This window comes from Pogona vitticeps, chromosome 4 (genome assembly GCF_051106095.1).
Source record: "Pogona vitticeps strain Pit_001003342236 chromosome 4, PviZW2.1, whole genome shotgun sequence".
NCBI classification, from domain to species: Eukaryota; Metazoa; Chordata; class Lepidosauria; order Squamata; family Agamidae; genus Pogona; species Pogona vitticeps.
This window is the reverse complement of record NC_135786.1, coordinates 111,001,916-111,019,225: the sequence shown is the minus strand read 5'-3', so window position 1 is coordinate 111,019,225 and position 17,310 is coordinate 111,001,916.

The following is a 17,310-nucleotide window of genomic DNA, read 5'->3' as shown; positions in this document are numbered from 1 at the left end:
TTTCACTGAAATTTTCTTTTCTGCAGATATTTCCGGGAAGAGGGTGAATATTTTATATTTTCTGTAATAATGCTAAAGAATAAAAATGGCTTTTTGAAGTGTAGACCAGGAGCATTCAGCAGAATCTCTCTGAAGTCACCAAATCAAGACATGAACGTGATGGAGGAATAGATTAGCTAATTGTTTTTAAAATGTGCAGAATGTACATTTATGCAGCTTCTGTTTCTCTCAATGCAAATTGTGCAGGAGAAACTACCAGGTGAATTCCCATCCCCATCCCCAAGTTATGTGTTTGTATCTCTGTGCATGTCCGTGTGCTGTGAATCCCATTTTGTTCTGGCCTTGCTGCTCAGACGTCTTTCACCCTTTACTTCTTTACACTGTCCTACATACACATACAGGCTACAGAGGGAGATAAAGGCAGGTAGGTGTTATTTTTCTTTTACACTGTCAAAAATGATCTCCGAGTCTATTAATAAATGAGAAGACAACAATGTAACTGCTATGTTCATGATAATACATCTCGTTAATAGTATTTATCTGCTTTGGAAACACATGAACCTAATCTGATCATCTATCAAGATATTTACAGAAGTGAACAGACTAACAAGCACAGCTGCTTGTAAACAGACTTAATATCGCCTCCATTTTGGCAGGTTGTTAGTGGAAACTAGACAGTATGTCAAAACTGACAATTCATCTATAACTCTTATTAGTGTTCTCTTTCTCTCTGTGTCTCTTTCTCTGCATAGGTCCTCTATGAAGAGGCCTCTAGATACACAGCATGAACACTGATGAAAAAGCTATGCCACATTTCAAAGTTCAGCCCTCTTAACCTAGACTGTTGGGGATTCTAATAGGAACACAAAAAACCTTCTATATCATGGGCTCCCACACAGGGAGGAAAATAAAGAGGAAAGGGTTCCCTGCAGAGGCAAGAACAAATTTGCAGGAGGGATTGCAGACTTTGACATTTTTATTACGGATTTTTAAATTATTTTATTTATTTTATTTAAAACATTTTAGCCAGTCTGTTTTCTGAAAGGATTCATCTTAAATAAGCTTTGCTGCTTTCAAATTTCATACATGAAATTAATTTATAATAATTTTATTGGTGTTTTTACCTATAACTTTAAATGATGAAATGATTTGATTTTTGTTGCTGATATTAAAAGGAGGTCTGACAATGGTAAAAAACGAGGGGAGGTGTGAGATTTTCTCACAAGTCAGAAAGGGGTGTGATGGCCAAATGGTAATTACTATAACAGGTTTGGGTGGTGTTCCTACTGCTTGGTGTAATAAATTGCATTAGAGTAGGCCCGCTGAATTGAGAGGGATTTGATGTCAACTCCTCCATAAGTTCCATTGATTTACCAGCTAAGTCACAATTAGAGTAGTTCATTTGAGTCAGTGGAACTTACAGAAGAGTTGACTCACTAAATCCTCATTGATTCAGGGGGCTTACTCTAGTGTGACTGACTATACCAAAAAACAGGATTTTGGCCAATGCTGTAATTTACCTGTCTGATTTTTGTTTTACTTTTTTTGTTTCTTTTTTACACTCCATAATCTGTGTGTCAGCTTCAGAGACAAGACTATTTCCCTATACAGATCCACCCAAATTTTAAATTTTCTCAAGTTTTTCCAGAGTCTCACTATTATGATACCTACTGCTACTAACATAAATGAAATTGATTGTCTATGAATTAATCTTTCAATGGCACTCATAAAGATTGACAGTACTAATAGCTCACCACAATAGTTGATTTTTCCTGTTATTTTTTTCATTATCATCATCAACTTTTTCCAGAATGCATTACACTTTGGGGCATTGTAGCTACATGCCTGTTAGTGTACTCCTTTGGTCACCCTTTCTTCAGGACACTGGTAGTGTATCATTACTGTAACGAGACAGCGGAGGATCGAAACACGAGACTGTTGTTAGTGGTTTACAGTTTAAAGATTAAAATTTGAATTGTTTATAAATATATACATTGATTGTTACAGTAGCTGTTTTGGAGCTACAAATATAAAGAGACCATGGTAAAAGTTGAGAAAATATATGTATAAAGGAAAAATAGAGAAATATGCATAACTGCATATTTTCATTTTAATTAGAAAACAGACTGAAAAGAAAGGAGGGACAGCCAGGGACCATAGTGGGTAGAGGAGGGTTTCCCATGTAAAAGCTCTCAGTTTTAAACTCTCCCTTGTGTGCAGACTTTCCAAAGTGTACATTTGCATACATTTTCTCAATAAAGTCCCACTCATCCACTATCTTCAGGATGGAGCACTTAAATTTTATATGACTTCAGAACTACCAGCCTTTGTATTGAGTAACAGAATTCAGTACAGTACCTTAACATTCTAAATACCACAAGCTAGGATGGCTCATATGTTTATTGGACTCTCAAAATATCATAGACAGGTAGACATTTGAGTTCTGCATTGCTTTTTATTAGGATGGGCCTTGCAAAGTTTAGGGTAGAGGACTGAGGAGGTTTTAATTTGAAGATCTTAGTTTTAATCGATAGAGTCATGGATCAAGATTGTTTCTGTAGATTGTTTTTTCTTTTTGGTTGTTGTGGGTTTTTCGGGCTCTTTGGCCGTGTTCTGAAGGTTGTTCTTCCTGACGTTTCGCCAGTCTCTGTGGCCGGCATCTTCAGAGGACAGCACTCTGTCACCAAAGCACAGGTTGCTGTCCTCTGAAGATGCCAGCCACAAAGACTGGCGAAATGTCAGGAAGAACAACCTTCAGAACATGGCCAAAGAGCCCGAAAAACCCACAACAACCATTAGATCCCGGCCGTGAAAGCCTTCGCAAATACATTGTTTTTGTTTTTCGTTTTGCTTTTGTAGAGTAGAGGTAACTGTATTGCTTTTTAGTGTGTCTGTTTTTAACTGAACTGTTTTAATTGATGTTGGAAGCCACCTGGAGACTCTTGCAGAGTGCGGGTGGCATACAAGTCAAACAAACAAACCAAAACAAACCAACCAACCAACAAACAAATAGAAATGTCCCAAAATGATCCAGGTTCAGTCAGTAGATGCTGAATAGAGATGGACAGAAATAGAACTACAAACCAGAAAAACCAACAAATTGGACTGTTTGTGGGTTGTTGTTTTTTGTGATCCAGTTTGGGCATTCTGTTTTGTGAAAGTCAGACCTCTTTCCTCTTAGTACTTGGTTTTACTGCGGCAAAATGGATGCCCATCCACCCCCTTCCCACTGCTCTGTCACCTCCCTACTTGGTCCTCCTGCTGCTGCCTCTATCGCTGCCCACTCCTGTCACTGCTGCCATTGTCAGAGACAGCGGGCCAGCTTCCCTTCCAGCGGCAGGACCCGCTGCCTCTTGTGCATGCGCCGGTTGCCCAGTTGGGGGTTGAGTACTTGTGTAGAGGCAGTGTCTGGGCTCCTTGCAGGGAAGCCAATTGCTGCATTCTGTGCATGTGCCTGTCTCCCAACTGATCAGGGCAATCAGCTGAGGGTTGGATACATCCATAGAAGGCAGCACCTGGACTCTTGGAAGGGAAGCCATTGTGCCAGGAGAAAGTAGTCCTCCCACTGGGTACGGACCAAAACCCAAACTGTGAACCAGTTTGGTTTTCTGGTTCATTCATGGTGGTTTGTGGCTAACCATGAACCATCGTTTTTCAGGTTCATGTCCTTATCTATTGCTGAACCTTCACAATACAATGTTGTAAAATGGAAGTCCTAAGATGGAGGCTGCAGTCCTAAAGAATCAGTTTGAGATATGTTGAAATTTCATTTCAAGTGATGTAGAATCAATTGCTTTCCCCAGTTTCTATGGACTGGGGTTGGCAAAGAGCAGCCTTGTGGGTATTTGTGGCTTCCAACCTGTTTTTGAGATCCCAGTTCCCTTTTTTTCCAGTGGAAATGAAGAACTGCATTCTCCTAGAAGCTTCTAGGAGTGGTGATTCACCTTTTCAATCAGTCATTGTGAAGTCGTTAAGATGTATATGTGAGATTCTACACTGAACGCTGTTTCAGTTGAAAATCTAATTGGGCTCTATATCTTCTCGACTTTGGAATGCCCTTCAGTGATCGACTTCTTGCGATGGACCACTGACTTCCTTTTTAAAAAGTCAACACCTTTCTTTTCCAATTTATTTTTAATTTGACTGGCTAATTTTGTGGCTGTTGTTTCCTGTACTGAATATTTGTATTTGGTTATGCATCCCTGCTGTCATGGCTAGTCTCCCCACCCCCACCCCAAGCTTAGAAAAGTTGGTTCAAATCCTACTGTGTTCCTACACAGTTAGTGTCAATCCTGGTAGTGAATGGGCACCAGATAAGAAGCTAAGCTAGTTTTTTTTTGCTGTTGTGACCCAGTTGCATGACTCAGCAAATAGTTACTCATGTCATTCACTGCCAATATTTACACCAACTGCTTTATAACAGTAGACATCACTAATTGGATCTAGGCCATTAATTTTACAGCCTAAATGCTGATGTTATTTTATGAAAAAATTGATTTTTTTTTGTCATTACTCATTTCCAACATTTTAAGGTAACAGGGTAACATTACTTGTTAATACCTCAGGCTTTTAAAATCATTTTTAAACATAATTTAATATATAAAAAATACCAACACACCCTACAAATGTTCCCCAAATATATTAGGACAATGGGAAATGTTACTTTGTTGTTATTATATTGCTGTAAGTCATATAATCAGCACTTACTGCTTGAAATATCAAGGTAACAAATAGTGAATAATAGAATTATGAGTTACTAACAGAACTCAGGTTTTGTCTTCAGCACCTTTTAAAAATGTTTTGTGTGAGTCTTAAGTGAAGATATGTTGAACCCCTTTGAGGACCATTTGTTTTGCTGAAACTCCTTAATGAAGATTCTGATAGAAGTTTTATTTCTGTGCTCATGGAAATGGGACCATCTAAGCTAGGACAATTAAACTTTGCCAGTGTGTCCCCAAGGGTAACCAAGACAAAACAAAGATAAATGGGCTGGCAGATCTCACAGGACTCTTGTCCTCATTATAGGGCTAGGAAGGTTAATGGGTACATGATGCTTGATATCTAGCTACACGAACATGAGATGTGTAATTGCTTTGCTTGTTGCTGAACTGTGTGAAGGTGATAAGATACTTTCTTTGCAAAGATATTGAGGGAGGGGAGGAGTGGAGAGAGAGGACTTTATGGAGATTTCCAGTCAGCATCTTCCACCTTCTGAACTATGCTACATGTCAGTTAACGTAGAGCAGAGGACACAACCAACTGGAGACTATTCAAGCAAGTTGACTTGTGTGTATCCTCACAAGAGGGAAAATGCGGTGACCTAGGCCCCTCCCCCAGCTTGAGTTATCCTTGGTTTTCCTTGAGTCCCAATTAATTTGGAGAACATTGACAGATAGTAGAGTTATTGCTCTTCAGATCCCTTGTTTTCCTCATGTAGGGGGGTGACAAAACTGGAGGGGGGTGAGACTACAGCTGTCCCTTCTACCCATAATGATCATACATGACAATCATAATGGTAAATAGGCCTCATGAGATTGAACTGGACCTAGGCATGAATCAATCAGTCTTTTCCCCCCCATAAATCTTACTCATAAGTTTTCTGCTCCATTCTTTATCTGTGATGCTTGAAAAATAAATAAAAACCCTTCCACAAATTCACATAAGTCTAACTGTCCTTCCAGTGACTTTGTTCTTCCTTCATCAAGAAAAGTGATGTCCTTCCCCATTTCACATTTATTCCTCTCTGGGGCCATGACTTACTGCACCCCCTCCTTTATGCTGCAACAGTCCCCATCTTGGCCTGTTTTGTCCCCAGTATGGCAACCTGGCTGTCCCTGTTGACATAAAGGATCTGCTTACTGCCACTTTGTGCAATGCATTTCTGTAGGAGCAGCCAGTACAACAGAGGGACATTTTCCTAAACAGAAATCCTTCTTGATCAATGTCCCCTCTAATTCCCACCCCTCTGTTTGGGGTTCCATTGCAACAGGAACAAAAGGGGCTGAAAATAGTAGCTGTGGGTGCACAGCGGGGGAGGAAAGCTGTGTGGAGGCACAGAGTCAAGTGCACTTGTGCAGTTGCATACCTTAGAGGGGAACCTGTTTCTGATATATTGATGTATTAATAAAGATTATTTTATATTTCCCTCATGTGACCAGGGCCTGATATGGCACCACAGTAATGTCATCCAAGTAGAAAGGCAATTGGGCAAGTTTCCACATGCATTTTCCTAGGTAGTATGATGCCTGCAGGGGCATTAATCTAAAGTCATCACACCCTGAAGATCCTTGTTAGTAAACACAGTTGCTTAATTTAGAGCCAATTACCATTCTGTGTTTTTATTCATATGTGTAGAGAATAATAAATATGTGAGAGCCAGTAAGGTGCAGCGGATAGAGTCTTGGACTTGGGCTCAAGTTCCCTACTCTGCTATAGATTATCAGTGAGGGATGGAAATTGTCTTATACTCCTTGAACATTACACATACCTCAGAAAATTGGATGAGCTCACCACAAATGGGAAGGGAATTCATGGCACATAGTTGGGACAACTATCTGACACAACCAGATAGGCAGGATATTAAATAAATAAATAAATAAATAAATAAATAAATAAATAAATAAATAAATAAATAAATAAATAAATAAATAAATAAATAAATAAATAAATATTGAAGTGGGAATTTTGTTAATGTCCCTTCTGGTAAAGTATACATTTCTGAATAGGTTTTACATCAAAATACTCTTTTTTAAAATACTAATTTTTAATACTTTTTAAAGCTGAGAATTGCCTTGCATTGCTTTACAACATTTTGTGAACTATTAAAATCTGCATGATAGCTGTATTCTGATGTGCGTACTAGACTGGAAATTGGTTTATATCAAAACTTTCATATCATAGACTGTACATGAAATCAAATCATAGCTTTTGTCTCTTCTAAGTTCTTCAGCATCTGACCAGCAGCCAACGCATGAAGTGCCAAGACATAATCTTCTCAACACTCCATATGAGGTGCTTGAGAGGCATGCTATAGACTTGTAACCTCAAAACTAAAGAAGTAAACTGTGTTTCACAGAGAAAATATGCAAACTTCTTGTCAATTCCAAATTCATTTCAGAAAATCTCAGTCTCTGACATATCTCAATTTTATTATGGTAATGACAAAAAAGCTCTTTTACTACTAGCTCCAGTTAACAGAATGCACAATAAGGCCTGTTAAATTAGTGGGATGTCTACAAGTCTATTATCTGTACTGACGACCGCACTACAGAATGTGATAAAATTAATTCTTCACAGCTTAACAATGATTACCTCAGTTAGAAAAATAATTACCTACTGTTGTGGCTTTCCACTGCACTTATTTGAAATACCATTGTGTAGCAATTTGCTTTCCATGGAAACCTTTCCTCTTTTCTGTGAATTTTAAAATATATTTCTAATATTCTTTACAAGAGTTTTATAGTCAATATTGTGCATCATATAACATGCAATGGGGAAATTGACTAATTTTGTTCATCTTCCTTAATCTTAGACATGTTTATCCAGGAAGAAGTTCTACCATATTCAATTGGATTTAAAGCTGAGTGTGCACTCGGAATCTTTTCATGGAACATTTCAAAACAAAGGATGCTAATCATATACAGATGCACACACATATATTTCCTTAGCCCGGTGATAAGAAATATGTAGCTCTCCAGATGTTGGTGAACTGCAACTCCTAGCATCAAATATTAGTGGCTGTGCTGGTAGGGCAGATGGAAACTGAATCCCATGAACATCTGGAAAGCCACACATTTTGCATTTCTGTATTAAATTAGGTTCACTCATTTCCTGCATTCTAGGTATCTTTCTAAAATATTTTGTTCCCACTCTGCCTCCAGCATTATCCAAATTCCTCAAAAGACTGCACCTCTAAAGTAGATTAATATACAAAGTAAAACCATGCTCATTTCCTTGATGTGCACATTTAGAATATCTTGTGGACAGTGAGTAAAATTTATTCACTTCTTAATTTAGAGGAAGAAGAAAGTGAGAAACAAGGATTGAAATTGGTGTGGGAACAAGATATTGGGAAAAGAATAAATGAAGAAGAATGGAGGAGGATATGGAAAATGAGGGTTTTAAGATTTATGTCAGTAAGAATAAAGGAATTTTTTTAAAAACTTAGTTTAAGATGGTATTTAACACCGGTAAAATTAAACAAAATTAATACCAGTCATCCGAATGTCTGTTGGAAATGTGAGAAAGAAGTTGGTACATACTTTCATATGTGGTGGGAATGTGAAAAGGTACAAAGATTTTGGAAACAAATTTTCAAAGAATTAAGTTGTATCTGTGGAAAAGATATAGAATGTAAGGCTGAGATTGCTTTGTTATCAATATATGAGAACGTGGAATATGACAAAATGATTAAAGAATTGATAACTAATCTAATAACAGCAGCTAGATTGATTATTGCTAGACAATGGAAATTAAAGACTGAATTACAAATTGAAGAATGGTATAAAGAAATATGGAATATAGCATTAAATGATAAATTAACTTGTAATTTAAAGTTGAAGAAAGGAGAGTTGAAAAAGAACAATTTTTATGTAATATGGGGCAAATTTTTGGAATATGTGTTAATAAGGGGGAAAGGGAGAGCTCCAAATCAAGAATCTATGCAGTTCTGGAGAGGAGGACAATAGAAGAAGAAGAATGAGAAGAAGAAGAAAAAGAAGAATATGGCAAGAGGTCCCGTATATGGTGGTGGGGAACACTGTTATTGTGTTGTAAGTGTGTATGTTTTATGTATATGATTTGTTTTTGTTATAGTTATAAATAAAAAAAATTAAAAAAAGAATATCTTGTGGAATACTCCTTTTGGACTGTTCCCTTTCAGATTGCTTGAGAGCATATTAATCCAAAAAATCTCTGGGCTAGATTTAGCTCGAAGTCAATTGTTATGCTCTTCACACATTATATATACATCCTAAAGATAATGAAGACTCAGCATAGCTAGCAAAAAAAGGAAGAACATTCTGTAAGATAGTCTGTCTTGTAAGCAGCATATTACCCTCCCTTTGCTATACCTGAATGAAAATGGCAGCTCAGTCAGGTACAGCACTGGAATAGACAGAATCCATTGAGCTCAGTGTGAGCCCTCTCCAGGGGCTCAGTGACTGGAGTTCTTGCTGAAACATTGCACCCTCACATGATACCTCTCAGAAGTTTTGTTGCAGTGAATGTCAATCAACTCCAGAACAGTACAATAGTTCCCTCTCTACTTCAGAATCTTTTTCTCACCTTTTTTTTCCAGTCAGGGTTCAGTTGGTGTGTTAGAGTTATGGACTCAGAAGTGAACAGTTAGAGTGAAGTGTTCTGTCAGCAAGGTAACCAACCAATTAGTTAATAATGAAGTAAATTGAGCAGTTAAGCTCAGTAATGTATCTGTTTGTGAGTACCATCATATTGATATACTGCCGGTATCTTAAAGGTAAAGGTAAAGGTTCCCCTTGATAATTTTTGTCCAGTTTTGTTCGACTCTAGGGGGCGGTGCTCATCCCCGTTTCCAAGCCATAGAGCCAGCGTTTTGTCCGAAAACAATCTTCCGTGGTCACATGGCCAGTGCGACTTAGACACGGAATGCTGTTACTTTCCCACCGAGGTGGTCCCTATTTATCTACTCGCATTTGCATGCTTTCGAACCGCTAGGTTGGCGGGAGCTGGGACAAAGCGACGGGAGCTCACTCTGTCGCATGGATTCGATCTTACGACTGCTTGGTCTTCTGACCCTGTGGCACAGGCTTCTGCGGTTTAGCCCACAGCGCCACCACGCCGGTATCTTACTCTGCTCAAAATTAGTTCTATCAATAGGAGTTTGAATGACAAGGGTTGGAAGGACCATAAAAACCATCAACTTTCATTTTCACATCCAGTGATCCTGCATAGACATTTCCTCATTTTAAAAAGTCAAGAAAATGGGGGGTGGGGAAATAACTGAGCAAATAATACTGTGCTCTCCTCCTCTCCTGGAACTTCTGTCACTTTTTAAAGACATTTAAAATTTTGCCGTATAAACCAACACTTATTTTCATGTTTCTGGTGGCTAAATTAGAAATAACAGTTAACCGAAAAAAATGGTAAAACCTCTGTCTTGGGGACAGGAAATTTTGACTTTGGAAACTGCGCTTTCTAGAGAAATTAACACAAATCCTCCTGAAAATATGAAAGCTGCAGATGCAGGATGTACTCTTTAAGGTATGGCATGCTTTCTTCAACTATATGGATCATAACAACTTTTTGTTATTTTGTTATCTTTATGCACTATTGCAATATCATGTCACACTATGGAATGGCATCTATTTATTTATTTATTTATTTATTTATTTAATTTATATGCTGCCCACTCTACCCAGAGGTCTCTATGGCTAAACCTCTTCCTAGTCCCATTTACACTAGGCATTTCTTTCTTGGCTGGAACAATTTTAACATAGCAGATGCATACATCTATTTGTATCAATTACCAGTTCTTGCCTGTATAATTAATTATATTTTGTCACTTATTCTTCTTACCTCTTTTGTAGAATAACATTTTAATTTAAAAAAGCCCCACAGACTTTTTTAGAGCAGGAAGATGAGGCATGTGACCATCTAAAAATCATTAGGCTGTAGTTCCCAGAATCCCTCTGGACTGGTCATGTGTAAAGAATTGGATTTACTGCTCAATCAAATCTGGCGAACCACATTTCCCCACTGTCGTCTCAAAAGAAGTGCCCTTCTTATATGTATTTTTACGGGATAACCCAAAGAAATGATCCTTGTGAGCAACACATGTTTCTCCATCCCAGGAGTAAATATGGCACTTACATCACCACATCTAACTTTATTATTTATTTATCCAGTCAAAGCAGAATAGGTGCCAAAGCTTCAAATTTTGCCTTGAAAGAACAGATTTTTCTTCATCCCCTTAAGACTCCTAGCTGCCCACTCTGTATTTCTCCTGCTAGATGAAAATAAACTAGTTGTCAGAGGAGGCCTCTGATCTTGCAGCATTCTGTCACTAAATGCCAGCCCTTGTTAAAAGTCCTTGTTATTGCAAGCTGTAGACCAGTTTGCCAGCTCAGTTACTGATTCATCTACTCTCACAGCTTCTAACTGAGATGACATGTTTGGCTGGCCAGCTCAATAATCAGTTCAATGAAAGTGTATGATGACTGCTGGAGTGGTATCTCGGTTGCAAGACTTACTTCTCACATGCTAGTAGAGCTCTGATTAACTGGAAACTGAGATCCAGGATACTGGATACATGAGGAACTGCAGCTGCATCCAAATCGTCACTCAGAGGTACAATCTCTTGCTGGCTGTCAGCAAATTCATTCTTCCAGTCTACTTTGTGAGTGCTTTGTTAGGATGAAATGCACTGTGTCTTTTGTAGGAAGCATAAAAATGTGGTGGACACATTTTTTTGTTCACATAAATATGCTTCATCAAGATCAAGGTGAGCAATATGAGGCCTTCTTGGTAACATTAGACTACAACTCCTACAGGTTTGACTATGTAGCCTATGGCTGATGGCAACTGTAATTCAACAACATTGACGTTTATTTTTATTTTATTTTATTTTGCTACAGACAATGCTGAAAATTCCCTCAACACTTAGAAAAGGATTTTGCCTTTGTGGACATCACATGCTAAGAGTCTGCTTTGTGACACCAATTTAATTGTCTAGGCAGTGACAAATCCATTGCTTTTTGATGGAGCTCCTAATTATTCTGTTGCAAAATCACCCTATGGGCTTCATCAGTCTTTAAGGTGGACATTTAAATTAGGCATGCTTATCACTGTATCAACTGTATCAGAAGCCTTAAATCAAATAAAGCTTGGAGGATGGCATTAGCCAACTCACTTTGCCAGCCTTCCTTTGCAGGGTTTTTGTAGGAATAAAACAAGGAATCTCTGCTCCTTTTACCCTCTTGGAGGGAGACAATAAAAAGACAAAGAGACAGATATGTAGGAGTTTTTGGTTTATAAAAAAGCAAGTAATGGGAGACATGAAAAGGGTATATAAAATTGTCCATAAATGAGGCTACCTTACTGACCATGCATTTAGTGATCATAATAGCCACCAGTCACTCAATAACATTCCCATATGAGTCAAGATAATCAAGCTCATTCTAGAAAACTGCCAACTGGTACCTAACATTGTAGGGGACGTGACATGAATCTTTAGGTAGTGGTAGACACTAAAGTTTGGGCTCGGAATTTAACATTCTGACTATGTTTTCCCCAGGTTTCCTGAATGATGTCTGGACCTTAAATTAATAGACTCGTGTTCCAGTCAGTGTGTCCACATAACTCTGGGTATCACTATTCTAACTGTAACTCCGCCGAATCTCTTTTAATGATAAGGCAACAAGTATTGAATTAGAAACAATAAAAGTAATGGTTATGAAATATGATGTTGAGAACAAACTTTATACTCCATAGCTAATGAAATTTATTCCCCCAAGATCCATGAACGTCTTACTTGCCTACGATACTTTTTCCTTCTGTGACTTTTATTCTGTAACATCGCATATAATTATGTGTTTTTATTGATGAAACCAATGGCACATAAAATACTGGTTAAGCATCACAGAAGGTCCCATACAAACAAAAAAAGCAATTGCCATGTGCATAAGAACTCAGTTAGGTTGATGGCATTTGCCAATCTGGATACCAGTGTGATTATTGCTTACTGTTCATTATTTATGTGGAGCTCATGTAGAGATATCCCTGGATGGAGCAGCCTCCCTCTTTTCAAATCAGTACACATCGATCGAGGAGGGGAAACCATCACATTTCCCTCACTGGATTTAATTTTAAGGCACTTTAAGCACCTCTGAATGGGCCTCAATGTGTGTATGTGTTATGTGCCAAAAAGTTGCATACCACTTATAGTGACCCTAATAGAGTTTTTGAAGTATATGAGATTTAAAGTATGGTTTTATCAGTTTTCTGCCTGGTGAGTTTCAATGCCAAGTAGGGATCTGAAGTTCTCCTGAGTCTTAGTCCATCACTCTGTCTACTACATTACATTGGCTTTCAGCAATCGGTAATGCCATTGTTTTCAGAAACTGCTGAATGGGATATGAAAAAGACATCTTGCTGGAGGTCCAACATCACTACAAGCTGCATCAGAGAAGCACAAAAGAACATAAGGACCTAATGCATTTGCTAATCATAACTGAAGTCAACCCATTCAAGCAGTGGGATTTATGTAAGTATTGGTTTATCATTCAGCCATTGATTCAAAGGGTCTATTCTATTTAGATTTGGACTCAGTTCCTCATGTGATAGATTTCTGGTTGATAAACAGGCATCTGTATTCAGACAGAAACCTTTTCTCTGACTGTTCCACCAATGGCTTTACCACTATAATCAACAGTTATTATCCACACAGGCTATGCACATATGTTTGTGAAGTAACAGAATATTAGGAGGAAATAATGACTGGAGCCAAAATAAGATCTTTATTCACTCTGGTAAGATTTTGGGTATTAGGATGACTTTTTTTCAATTCACTTTGCAATTCTTTTATTTGCATACACTCCAGATGGTACTGCACATCATGTCAAAAGATAATGGGTTTAATTTAGCTCTACTTTATTGACAGCTTAATATGTTTGATGACACTATAATGCTGAGAATATAATTCAGTGCATTCTGTGTTTTGAAGTATTTGCCCAGAAAGGTGAGACAAGAAGCTTTTTTAAAAAAGGTTTATACTGATAGATAACATAATGCAATGCAATTACATTTTTTGGGGCACCTTAAAGATCTCAAATATTTCTTGGATGTGGAAGACATGTTCTGTGTATCATAAATTTATTTAATTGTGCCCCAGCTTTATATTATGTGTTCTAGATATACAGTGGTTTAGAGGTATTGAAAACTGCAGACGATATCAGACAGTATTGTGACATTTGCCCCTTTGTGGCCCCTGTTTCTCTTACAAACACAGGGGACATGCAGGCAAACCAAATAAAAACACCCTTTTACCCACTGCCACCAAATATGCCAGCAAGTTTGGAAAACTCAACAGTGGCCAGAGGATTGGAAAAGATCAGTCTACATCCCAATCCCAAAGAAAGGCAGTGCCAGAGAATGCTCCAACTACCGTACAATTGCACTCATTTCGCACGCTAGCAAGGTTATGCTCAAAATCCTACAAGGTAGGCTTCAGCAGTATGTGGACCGAGAACTCCCAGAAGTACAAGCTGGATTCCGAAGAGGCAGAGGAACTCGAGACCAAATTGCTAACTTGCGCTGGATTATGGAGAAAGCCAGAGAGTTCCAGAAAAATATCTACTTCTGCTTCATTGACTATGCGAAAGCCTTTGACTGTGTGGACCACAGCAAACTATGGCAAGTTCTTAAAGAAATGGGAGTGCCTGACCACTTTATCTGTCTCCTGAGAAACCTATATGTGGGACAGGAAGCAACAATTAGATCTGGTCATGGAACAACTGAGTGGTTCAAAATTGGGAAAGGAGTACGGCAAGGCTGTATATTGTCCCCCAGCTTATTTAACTTATATGCAGAATACATCATGCGGAAGGCTGGACTGGAAGAAACCCAAGCCGGAATTAAGATTGCCGGAAGAAATATCAACAACCTCCGATATGCAGATGATACCACTCTGATGGCAGAAAGTGAGGAGGAATTAAAGAACCTTGTAATGAGAGTGAAAGAGGAAAGTGCAAAAAACGGTCTGAAACTCAACATCAAAAAAACTAAGATCATGGCCACTGGTCCCATCACCTCCTGGGAAATAGAAGGGGAAGATATGGAGGCAGTGTCAAATTTTATCTTCCTGGGCTCCATGATCACTGCAGATGGAGACAGCAGCCCTGAAATTAAAAGACGCCTTCTTCTTGGGAGGAAAGCGATGACAAATCTTGACAGCATCTTGAAAAGCAGAGACATCACCTTGCCAACAAAAGTCCGAATAGTCAAAGCTATGGTTTTTCCTGTCGTGATGTATGGAAGTGAGAGCTGGACCATAAAGAAAGCAGACCGCCGAAGAATTGATGCCTTTGAATTGTGGTGCTGGAGGAGGCTCTTGAGAATCCCCTGGACTGCAAGGAGAACAAACCTATCAGTTCTAAAGGAAATCAACCCTGAGTGCTCACTGGAAGGACAGATCCTGAAGCTGAGGCTCCAGTACTTTGGCCATCTCATGAGAAGAAAAGAGTCCTTGGAAAAAACCTTGATGTTAGGAAGGTGTGATGGCAAGAGGAGAAGGGGACGACCGAGGATGAGATGGCTGGACAGTGTCTGCGAAGCAACCAACATGAACCTGACACAACTCCGGGAGGCAGTAGAAGACAGGAGGGCCTGGCGTGCTCTGGTCCATGGGGTCACGAAGAGTCGGACACGACTAAACGACTAAACACACCAGTTGATTACTAAATCAACATAATTTGCTTAGGAAAGACAAAGGTCCATTCAGTTCTCACTTTTTCTTCAAACAGGTTTATTGATTACAGATGTTTCATTAATAATTCATAAGTATTTTCTTGAGGTTCATCAATCATCTATATCAATCTTCTATATTAAATCACAGGTTACTATACACTCCTACTACACAGATCTCCCACTTATCTCTCTCACACACACACGCTCTCTAACTCTGACTCAGACTGAACTAGCTCCTCCTCTCTGGCTCTGCCTTTGTGGCCCCATCTCTCAATCACATCAACATAAAACATGGATAATGCATGGCTTATTTAACCTAATAAGGGTCACATACCTCTCCCCTTAAATATGTTTGCTTAGGAGGGGAAACACCTTTTCCTCCCAAACAAACAGGCACAATTGCATTTGCCCACCTAATCGTGGAATAAAGATGCGAGACAGTGATATGGATTAAATACGGGCCAAACCTTATTCAATCAAATCCAATTGTATATCGCTGACATCGTCAAATGAGGGGGCCTGTGGGAGTCCCAGGCCCCAGGTTCCAATGGTCTTGAAGACAGCAGGAACTTAGTCAGCCTCTAATAAACACTGCAGACCTCCAGACATCTTTACTTGATAACTGTTGGTCCAGAAGTGGCCCAGCACATCTTCCCACCGCTGGCCCTGGAATCGCACAATCCGCAGAGCCGGGAGGTCAGGTGTGCTGTTGGCTTACTTGAATTACCAATGGGACACACTGAGACAACCTGTTTTTCCGCACTACCCACCGCAGCATAGGAACTAGCCTGGCTAAGTCCCATGCCCACCACAGAGCACTCTGAGCTCAGAAACCAGGCCCCCTTTGATGTCACCTATAAATATGTCCAAACCTGCATCAGATAGGTGGATGCCATCACTATAATATTCATTATTGCATATTTGGATCCTATGATGACTAATCATGGATTCGAAGCCACTGCTGCAGACACCTCTACAGACTTCCCCGTTGACCTGTCTCCGTGCCGTTAACATTGCTAACGCTCTGGGCACCTCACGAGGCCAATCATGGGATGATTGTGGACCAGCCATCAGCCATAGGCTCAATTTGCATTGCAGGATACCTTTCATTCAACCTCTTAAGGTCTCTTAGACTGTCCAGTATCACTGCCTTACCTGGTGATTGAGGTAGATCATTACCTCCCAAATGGATAACCAAAATATCAGGTGGAGATTGGTCGAAGGCCGTTAATCTGCCAAGCTGTATCCGCTGCATGCCACACATGGCACCAAGCCCCAAATCATTTCCCCACGGGGAAGAAGCAGCATAATGTGCTGCCCAATAAACATAACTGTGGCCAATGATCATCACGTGCCTTCAATTTTCCAAACTCTTGGCACCTGAAACGACATAAACAGCCCCTGCCTACACATTAGGTAGAGGTCTGATGTACTTTGTGATAGCAAGTCGACGACCAATGCCCCAACTGTTTGATTTGATCTGTATTATAACCCAGGGCTGCTGCCATTGATACTGCTCCTATTCTGAAGGAATGTGTACCAAATCTCATATCCTTCACTCCTATCCTACCCAGTGCCATGTTGGTAAGTTTACAGAACTGATATTTGGTCAATGGCAACCTATCAGTATGCTGGAAGAAATACCCCGCGCTCAGCCCCCTAATCTCCATAAATTCCTGAACCGCCTGTACAGGACAAATGTGCTTGATGCTGCATTGGCCCAGTTCTATTTGTTTGCCCTTACCCATCTGATCAGCTTTGGACCGCCTGATATTGATCTTTAACTGCCCATCCTGGACTAAAACATCTCTGTGTTGTAGGGCCTGTCGTGAGATGTCTGCTCTTCCCATAGCCACTAACACGCTAATT